Source organism: Octopus bimaculoides, chromosome 1 (genome assembly GCF_001194135.2).
Source record: "Octopus bimaculoides isolate UCB-OBI-ISO-001 chromosome 1, ASM119413v2, whole genome shotgun sequence".
Classification (NCBI taxonomy): domain Eukaryota; kingdom Metazoa; phylum Mollusca; class Cephalopoda; order Octopoda; family Octopodidae; genus Octopus; species Octopus bimaculoides.
The window spans coordinates 109,996,623-110,006,146 of NC_068981.1; the positions used below are offsets into that span (position 1 = coordinate 109,996,623).

The following is a 9,524-nucleotide window of genomic DNA, read 5'->3' on the forward strand; positions in this document are numbered from 1 at the left end:
ATATATATATATATATATATATAAAACAGAATTAAAAGTAATGCTATGCTACTTTGAAATAATCCTTATTATTATTATCATTATTATTTATTATTTATTATCATTATTATAATCATATATAAATATAAATGAGTAGTATAAGATATGATTTCAAAGGATCATGCAGCCATCACAGTAAGCTCCTCATACAGACTCAGCTATCAATCTACATAATAATCAACTACAAAGTAGTCTAATATAAAGTGCTCTATGTAACTGAGTATCTAGAAAACTAGATTTATTTTGTGAGGAGTATATAAAAGCATAAAAGTCAGGAGGTATGAGAGGTGACTAGAGATTTATTTAACCATGACTTCCATAGGATTATGGCCATTTGGCAACTTTCTTTGTATAGTATTAATTTTAGTAGATAAGAAATTCTGTGTAGATGTTGGCATTAATATGTATGCTCAGCATCATATAATAGAATCATATATTCACAAATTAATGCAAATAAAAATAGTTCATCAGATCTCAAAAACATCATGGTTACACCAACAATTCAACTGTTACATATGTATTACTGGGGCAACTTGATCATGCACACATGTTTACTCAATATATGTAAGAGTCATTTGCCTTTGATGATGTGAGTTTGGATATTTTCACAAGGTATGCAAAGATAGAGCTCTCCAACAGGCTGATTCGGCTGATTGTTAATACATATACCCAATGAACCTTAAATGTGTACTAGGTACTCATTTGAACTAAGGCCTTCTGGGGCTCATACCAATATTATTCCAAATATATAAATGAGTGGGTAAACAAATGAAACAAAAGTAGAACTTTAATAACAGATTGACTGGACTAAACATCACTTAAAGTTTTGTATAAGCAGAACACGAACTCGTCATCAGATATTCTGAGTTAGAGTCATATATACATATACGTGTGTGTGTGTGTGTGTGTGTGTGTGTGTGTGTGTGTGTGTGTGTGTGTGTGTAAAAACAAAAACATTAGCAGGTATGAAACAGAAGACATGAAAAGAGATATAAGTGGGTTTCTGAATGCTCGTAGGGATATGTGGCACACATTGAGGATGACAGTTTAATAAAGAAATGCAAACTGATTAAAAGAATGTGCAATAGTGATGGATCAAGAAAGACAGGGAAGAAATAATGAAAGTTGATTTCAGAAAGCAGATGGCAAAGGACTACAACAAGTAGTGAAATACTGTAGTGGAGAATACCCATTCAACCAATATGCAAATATGGAAAAACAAGCGTAAGATGACGAGTCTACATATTTCTAAAATAAAAAGAAATCTACGGAGATATCTTTATTGTCAGGCCAATCATTATACCTATAGAACAAGTAAACACAGTCATTTCACATGGGCTTACTAGCATGTGTATATATCTATGAGGTCGTAAATAAAGTAGACAATCAGAACAGAGTTCAAATCTTGATATCCCTATGTTCTATTTCTTCAAACACTGTTAACTCATCAGTGGCTAATCTTAAACTCAAATAATTATTTAAAACAAATACAACTCAACAAGTTAGTGTGTGTTTAAGATTGTGTGTGTGCACATGTGTGAATGATACTTTTACATTTTCAGAAATCCAATGAAATCGAGACATTAAGCTTCTTGCCAAGAGTTACTTTCAGACATAAGTTACATTGAATTTACAAACTTGAAATATATATATATATATATATATATATATATATATATATAAATTCTATCTTAGCATTGAATACTCTCTTCACTAATTGAAGTTATATAATACTAGATATGTGTGTAAGCAAGTGCATTATACAGGTAAATTAGGACTCAAATAACCAGTAAATTAACTCTTGATAATGCTTTCTGAACAATTTACTTTAATAATTTTGATGAGTTGGAATAGTAAATCGCTAGGAAGGACATGTGGCTAGTTGTTAGGTTAATTAGCTAAATGCAATCACTGTTTTGAGCATGCTTATATTTATTTAGACATTTATTTATTTATTTATTTTAAGAGAAAGAAGGTAGTCAGGATTTGGATAAAACTATTTCTTTAGTGCTTTCATCCTCTTGAAGGATTCATCATGAAATGATTTCATTATTTCATTATAAATCCTTCAAAGGGAAGAAAGCACTAAATAGTTTTTATTCAAATCCTGACTACCTTCTTTCTCTTAAAATAAATAAATAAATAAATGTCTAAATAAATATAAGCATGCTCAAAGCAGTGATCACATGTAGCTAATTAACCTAACAATTAGCCACATATCTTCCTCGCCATTTACTATTCCAATTCAACAAAATTATCAAAGTAAATTGCTCAGAAAGCATTATCAAGAGTTAAGTTATTAGATATTTGAGTCCTAATTTACATTTTTCTAATTTTTCTTAATATATAAAATCTGTACACCCCATATACATATATGGACATGTTTGTATGGATGGTTGGAAATGAATAACACTGCATGCATGATGGTGACATTCAATTACACACACATGTGCACGGAGGGGCTGCAAAGTTCATAAGCTGACTATGAGGGAGTGACACTAGACTTGTGAAATCTTGCATGCATTCATTTCAACTCTTCTTATTAATAACTGCATTGTTTCTTTCCAGGTAAACTGACATCTGACTGTTTAAAGAAGACTTCAAAAGTAACTAAAAGCAACTTCACTTGTAAATGAACAAAATTTAGCATCATGGTGTCATCAAGTACCTGCAGAAAAACAGTTTAGCCACCACCCCACCCCCAGACATTAATACTGACATCGTTACTACAAAAGGGGATGAAACTTTCCAGCTTAATCAGCAGTGCAAAAGCAGACAGTTGAATTTAAGAAAGGAAGAGAGAGAGTTTTGAAGATGACCCAAGGTCTGGACATTCTGAGGAAAATGTTGTTCACCATGTGGATGGATGACAGGTGATTCACTATAAATCAAATAGCCAATGCTATTAGCCTATTCTGTGAGAGAGTTGAGAATATTCTGCACAATGAACTTGGCAAGATGAAGGTTTCTGCTTGATGGCTACCATGTCTTCTGATATCTGACCAAAAGCATACCAGGCTGATCACATCATGGAAAAATCTGACATTGTTTGAGGCAGATCCAACTGGTTTCCTTGAACATTTCCTAACCTAAGGTGAGTGTTGGTTTCATCACTTTGAGCTGGAGACGAAAAGACAATCCATGCAGTGGAAACAGCCCTCCTCACCTGCTCCAAAGAGGGCCAAGGTTGTTTTTTCTGCAGGGAAGGCGATGGTCTCAGTGTTTTGGGATGCAAAGATATTGTGTTTATTGACTATCTTCTAAGGAGCCACACTATCAATGGAAAGTACTACGGCAACTTGTTGTGGCAGTTACAAAAGGCTATCAAGACCAAATGCTCAGGAAAACTGACAAAAAGGGTCTTGTTTCAGCAAGGCAATGCTCCAGTACACAAGTCCTTAGTTTCTATGTCTGCTATGTGTGACTGTGGCGTACTGGTTGATCACCCTGATTTGGTCTCATCTGACTATCAACTGTTCCCCATAATGAAAAAATATTTGGCTGGGAACCAGTATTGCAGTGATGACAATGTCACATATGCTATTTTTTTGACCAACAGGATAAGAGTTTCTTCACCAATTGAATCCAAGCACTGCAACACCAATAGAAGAAGAGTGTGGACTGAAATGTGGACTATGTTGAAAAATAAGCCTTTTTGGTCACATTTCAAGAGAGCATATTGGTCAGTCTATGAACTTTTCAGCTGACCCTCATGCATACATGCATGTGACAAATTTCTTTCAGTTTCTATTTACCAAATCCACTGACCAAGCTTTTGCTGGCCTAAATATTATTAGGAATTGTATAAAAAAAAATTGTCAAAATATTTTATGTATTATAGAAGTATAACCAATTTATTGCTCATAAACTTTAACAACAAATCATATATGGGTCCCAGTTGAGAACCACTGCTCCAGACTAAACTAATAGTATAATAAAATTTAAAATGTTGACCTAAATAAGCCATTTATATATTGGTTTAAAAAGAGAAGCTGATAGCATGTCATTAATGAACAAGTTGTTGCACTAATATTTGAGCTATTAATTGTTGACAATCCAGATTAGCCTCCTCTATCTAACCAAACATTTTTTATGAAACTTCAGAAATCTCTATATCTTATTTCTTTATTGCCCACAAGAAGCTAAACATAGAGGGGACAAACAAGGACAGACAAAGGGAATAAGTCGATTACATTGACCCTGGTGCATAACTGGTACTTAATTTATCAACCCCGAAAGGATGAAAGGCAAAGTTGACCTCGGCGGAATTTGAACTCAGAATGTAACAGCAGACGAAATACGGCTAAGCATTTCGCCCGACGTGCTAGCGTTTCTGCCAGCTCACCACCTCAGAAATCTCTATATCTTAATTCAAGACAAAGGCATATATTTCAAAGAAACACTTTCAGTTAGCAGAATGAAAAAAAGGCAGTAAAAACCAATAGAGAAGATTAAGTAAGGATCATAACATGTTAGGCGAAATCATTTTCTAAAAGTTAATATATACAAGTAATTCCACCAGATTATATAAATAAAAGTATTAAAATCAATTCTTCAAAATTACTTTGGTTTCTTAAATGTAAAAGTTTGTAATTTAGTAGGGGAAACTTGAACCAACTCTAGAAATAAGCAAAATAATAGAAAGCAGTTTATAATCAGGCATGCAATGAATGAATGAATAAATAGGTAGTTTAAAATTTTAACAACTACTCTTGGAAATCATAAATCAATGTAATTTCAAAAGCAATTGAGACAAATCAATTCACAAGTATTTCTTTGAAAGCAAACCCAAAGTAATATCACCATGTACAAATGACAAAATAATTAATGTAGAAAATAATGAAAAGAAAACTATAAAAGAACAGTAATTTGAAAGGATCTTAAAGTACTTCATCATGAAAGTTTTCTATTGTCAATTTGAAAGTGACAAATGAGGAAAAAAACAATAAAAAATTATTCTTAGAAGAAAAAGATAAATAAGAATGATAGGAAGCAAGAAATAATCAATAATGTTAAAATATTAAAATAAGAGAGATATCTTAAACATTATAGAGAACAATAAAATATAGTGATGATAAAAAAAAAAAAAAAGTGCTAAATTAGAAAGGTATGCTTTAATTTCTGCACATCAAAATTGCATAGTTCAGTATAATGCATAGGAAAAATAAATAAATACTTGAAATGCTAATTTAGTGATGAAATAATTTCTCTTTTTGAAATTAGAAATGCTTGATGATGTTGAAGGATCCATATGTATCTTATCTCCCTCTCCTAATAATTATCCTTCAGTCCATGATGTGTTATATGAGTGAAGCTACATAAAGATAATACATAGGTATTATAAAAAACAACCTGAAAACTCCTAAATAATAACAAGTTAGTTTAAATGAAAAATAACTGTGACATTTCCAAGCTTGCCTATGTAGACATAAATGTTATCAAAAACGGATACAAACTTGTTGCAACATAATATATGTGAAGAATAAATAAATAGATAGATAAAAAAAGACACAGCAATGGTGATTCAGAAATCACTCTAGCATTTAAATGATATATTAAATATTTATTGTTCATTTTGTTATAATTTTGTTTTAGTATATATTTTAATATTATCTCTGCTACTTTGTTGTGAATATCTTTTGTTACAATTTTGTTTTATAAATTATATAAAAATGTCATAATGTAGAGATGAAAAAAAAATCATTGTCCTAAAATTGGCACAATATAATCATGTTCAATTGTCCTGGTATAAGTTAGTTCAACTGCTCTGAGTAGTTTGGGTGGCTGGCTGTATGAATGGCAGGGTAGTAGGCCAGCTATCCTGGAACCCTAGAGCTAGTACAGTAGACAGAAGTTTTGAGGTAAGGGGAGGGATTAATGAATGTAATGGGGAGGTGGGTGAAGACTGTGGTGAGATGAGAAGTGTGCAGGAGGGAGACAGAGAGGAAACAAGACAGAGGTTAAGATGCTAAACTGACCTTGTTAATTTGTATTAATATTTGAGTAACTTTTTAATCACACTTTTTTTTTATTCATATTGAAAAACTTTTGGAAGTCAAATGGAAATTTCTCTCTCACACCACAATCTGTCTATCAATGGCAACCTTTCACTATGATGTGCTTACATCAACAAATATTCTTACTCCTGGATTAGTTTTCTTCATTCAGTAATCCACCCAGCTTAAGAGTACCATAATTTAAATGTATGTTGGAGATGTTTTGGGTTGGAACAGTTAAGAATCTAAAATGTGTCTTTCACCCACTCAATCTAAAAGTTAATTAAATCCAGGAGTTTTATCAAGACAAACTTTAAAGTAGATTAGAAATGTTTAAATGGCTTTTCTAACTTCATAAAACAAACAATAGCATTTAAATTTAACACATTTATTTTAATAAAAGATTGATAAAAGACTAGAAATCTTCTTTGAGTAGACTACTTCATGAAGTGGAAACTAAGATACATGATGGTAAGTCATACTCCTAACAAGGTGGTTAATAACTGCAAACAGAGAGACAAATATGAATAATAGAAACTACACACACATATATTATTTTGAAATGTATTTTAGGAAAACTCCGACATTCACAACTATGTTTGTGTTTGTGAATACTTCCTTCTATGTATTTGTACAGTATGCTACTCAGAAAGCATAGCCTAATTACTTATTTTGTCCTTTGCTTTTGGATATAATATTGTCTGAGATGTAAGCAAATAATAATAATAATAGTGGTTTCAAATTTTGGCACAAGGCCAGCAAGTTTGGGGAGGGAGTTAGTTGATTACATTGCCACTAGTACTCAATTGGTACATATTTCATCAACCCCGAAAGGATGAAAGGTAAAATCAACTTCAGTGGAATTTGAACACAGCATAAAGATGGATGAAATGCTGCAAAGCAATCTTGCCCAGTGTGGTTATGATTCTAATAATAATCCTTTCTACAATAGGCACAAGGCTTCAAATTTTGGCGTAAGGTGGCTAGTCAATTACATCAACCCCAGTACTTATTTTATTGACCGTAAAAGGATGAAAAGCAAAGTCAACCTCAGTCAAATTTGAACTCAGAACATAAAGACAGACAGAATGCCACAAGGCATTTTGTCCAGCATGCTAACAATTCTGCCAGCTTGCCACCTTTCTCAATATAATAATAACAATAATTTCTTCTGACTGCAACATAAGACGACTAAGTTTGAGTGGAGGGACTTAGTTGATACCATTGACATCAGTAGTTGACAGGTACTTTTGTTTTATTGACCCTTGAAAGGATGAAAGACAAAGTTGATCTAGGCAAGATCTGAACTCAGAACTAAATACAAAATCCAATTGTGGTAAGTAAATTACACAAAGCATTTTGTCTGACACTCTAAAGATTCTGCTAATCCACCACCATTATAATAACCTTCTCTTTATTAGCCACAAGAACTTGAAGAGGTACAGAAAACTACAAAGAAATGTGAAACAAAAAGGGGGGGGGGTCCAGCATATGTGTGTGAGGCAGACAAATTAATTTCTTGAAGAAAGTTGGGATAAAAAACACAAGGAAAATATAATTTGCAGAAATTCAGCAACTCGTGGGCTGATGTTAATGACAAATGTTACAGAATGTAAATAAATAACAGAGGAAGGGAGCAAAGTTTTCTACCTGACATTAGAGAGTTCATAACTTCTAACCCTTTAGCATTCAAATTATTCTTTCAAATGTAATGCTTATTTATTCACATTGTTTTGAATTAAACATACATAATCTCATAGCTACAAGATTTCAATGATGTGATTGGCCTAATTAGGCTGGTTTGAACATAAAACAAAATATTTTGTCCTGATGTGGCCAGTTTAAATGCTAAAGGGGTTAAAATTAATGTAAACAATTCATGGTTTTTGGGTGGTATAAAACCGAGAGATATGCAGTGCCATGCAGATTCTTGTACAGGATAATCAGATGTTGAATACTTTGTTTCCTCTTTTCTTTTTGAAGGAATGTTTGCAAAGGATAGCACTTGATTCTTCACATTTATATTTGCTGTAATGCATCCATACTGTTGTTGGCAAAATTTCCACTTGGTATCTTTAAATTTAGTGTCACAATGCTAGTGTTTCCATTGGTTTGGGGTTACTATTAATATTGGTAGGTTTTCATTTTTTCTGTGTATGAAAGGTTATTTCATTTTCCGTTTTCTTTTTGTAAACATGGTGTGAAATATTCGTAAGCCAGTGTCATGAAGGAAAAAAATAAACTCTATCTAAAATTACAAACAAACCTTTTCCCCACTTCTTTTTATTAACTCCAAAAAGAGAAAAACTCTGTTATCTGTATGTGAATATTTTTGGTAAAAACCGTATTTCAGCTAGTAAAATTGCTTTCTTTGGAGAATGAATTGTAGAACATCTACACTCTCTACAGTGAATAATAATAATAATTTAAACAAAAGGTAACAATTTCTATGAGAGGGGTTTAGTTGATTACACTGACCTTGATACTTGTCTGATGCTTTATTTCAATGACCCCAGAGAAACAAAAAGTAACACTGAAATTAGTGGGAATGTAAACACCTGGAACAAATACTATAAGGTGTTTTGCCCAACACTTTACTAGAATACTGTAACTCTTATTTTAAAATTTGTGGCATTGTGCAAAATTGTTCAGTTTGATGGTGGTGTTCTACTTGACTAAACTGAAGGTTTAGGTATGATACAAGCTCCATCACTGTAACCACCAAAGCTAATTTTTGGAAATTCTTATAAATAGCCATGAGTAGCATTCTAGCAGCCAGTGAAACAACAAAAACAATAATAATAAACAATCCCTTAAAAATTGAAATTGTGAAAATTTGGTGTATGGAAACTGTGAATGTTGTGCCTGTAATAATTGGTGCATTAGGAACTATAACTAAAGATATAGACAAATGGTAGAAAGAAATTGGAATAGTATGTACTGCAGGGCTCCTACAGAAAGTTTGCTTCCTAGGTATAAGAAAAATTATTAGGACGGTTTTAAGCACTTGAAAGGCTAATGAAAGCTTGTGAATATCTAAGGTCACAGGAACTAACCCATTACCAAAATAAATTCTACCAGGAATAAGAACAAACCTGCATCAAATAAATAAACAAATAATAATAATAATAATGAGACAGAGAAAAAAGATGGCTATGGATGACTCATAGTGTTAATTAAGAAAGCAAATGATGCTGGATCATACATATAGCATGCCCAGCTGACAACAAGGTATACGATAAGCAAGAAAGAAAAATTGATAGACATGACAGGCTGGCTTGGGAGGTTAAGCAATTGTGGTCATCATCATCATCGTTTAACGTCCGCTTTCCATGCTAGCATGGGTTGGACGATTTGACTGAGGACTGGTGAAACCGGATGGCAACACCAGGCTCCAGTCTGATTTGGCAGAGTTTCTACAGCTGGATGCCCTTCCTAACGCCAACCACTCAGAGAGTGTAGTGGGTGCTTTTACGTGTCACCCGCACG

At 32.8% G+C, this 9,524-nt stretch overlaps 2 protein-coding genes across 2 annotated transcripts in view; one reads left to right on the forward strand and one right to left on the reverse strand.

Annotated features, from left to right (window-relative positions):
* The window catches only part of LOC128248326 (histone-lysine N-methyltransferase SETMAR-like), a 124,876-nt gene extending 121,073 nt beyond the window's left edge, over positions 1–3,803 (forward strand). Inside the window, exon 3 of the transcript XR_008264564.1 lies at positions 2,608–3,803. The gene's annotated coding sequence lies outside the window, so the exon portion shown is untranslated. The remainder of the gene's footprint in view (positions 1–2,607) is intronic.
* Positions 1–9,524, reverse strand: part of LOC106881422 (nucleoporin NUP188) — a 465,305-nt gene that overhangs the window by 333,252 nt on the left and 122,529 nt on the right. The gene's annotated exons all lie outside the window — the stretch shown is intronic.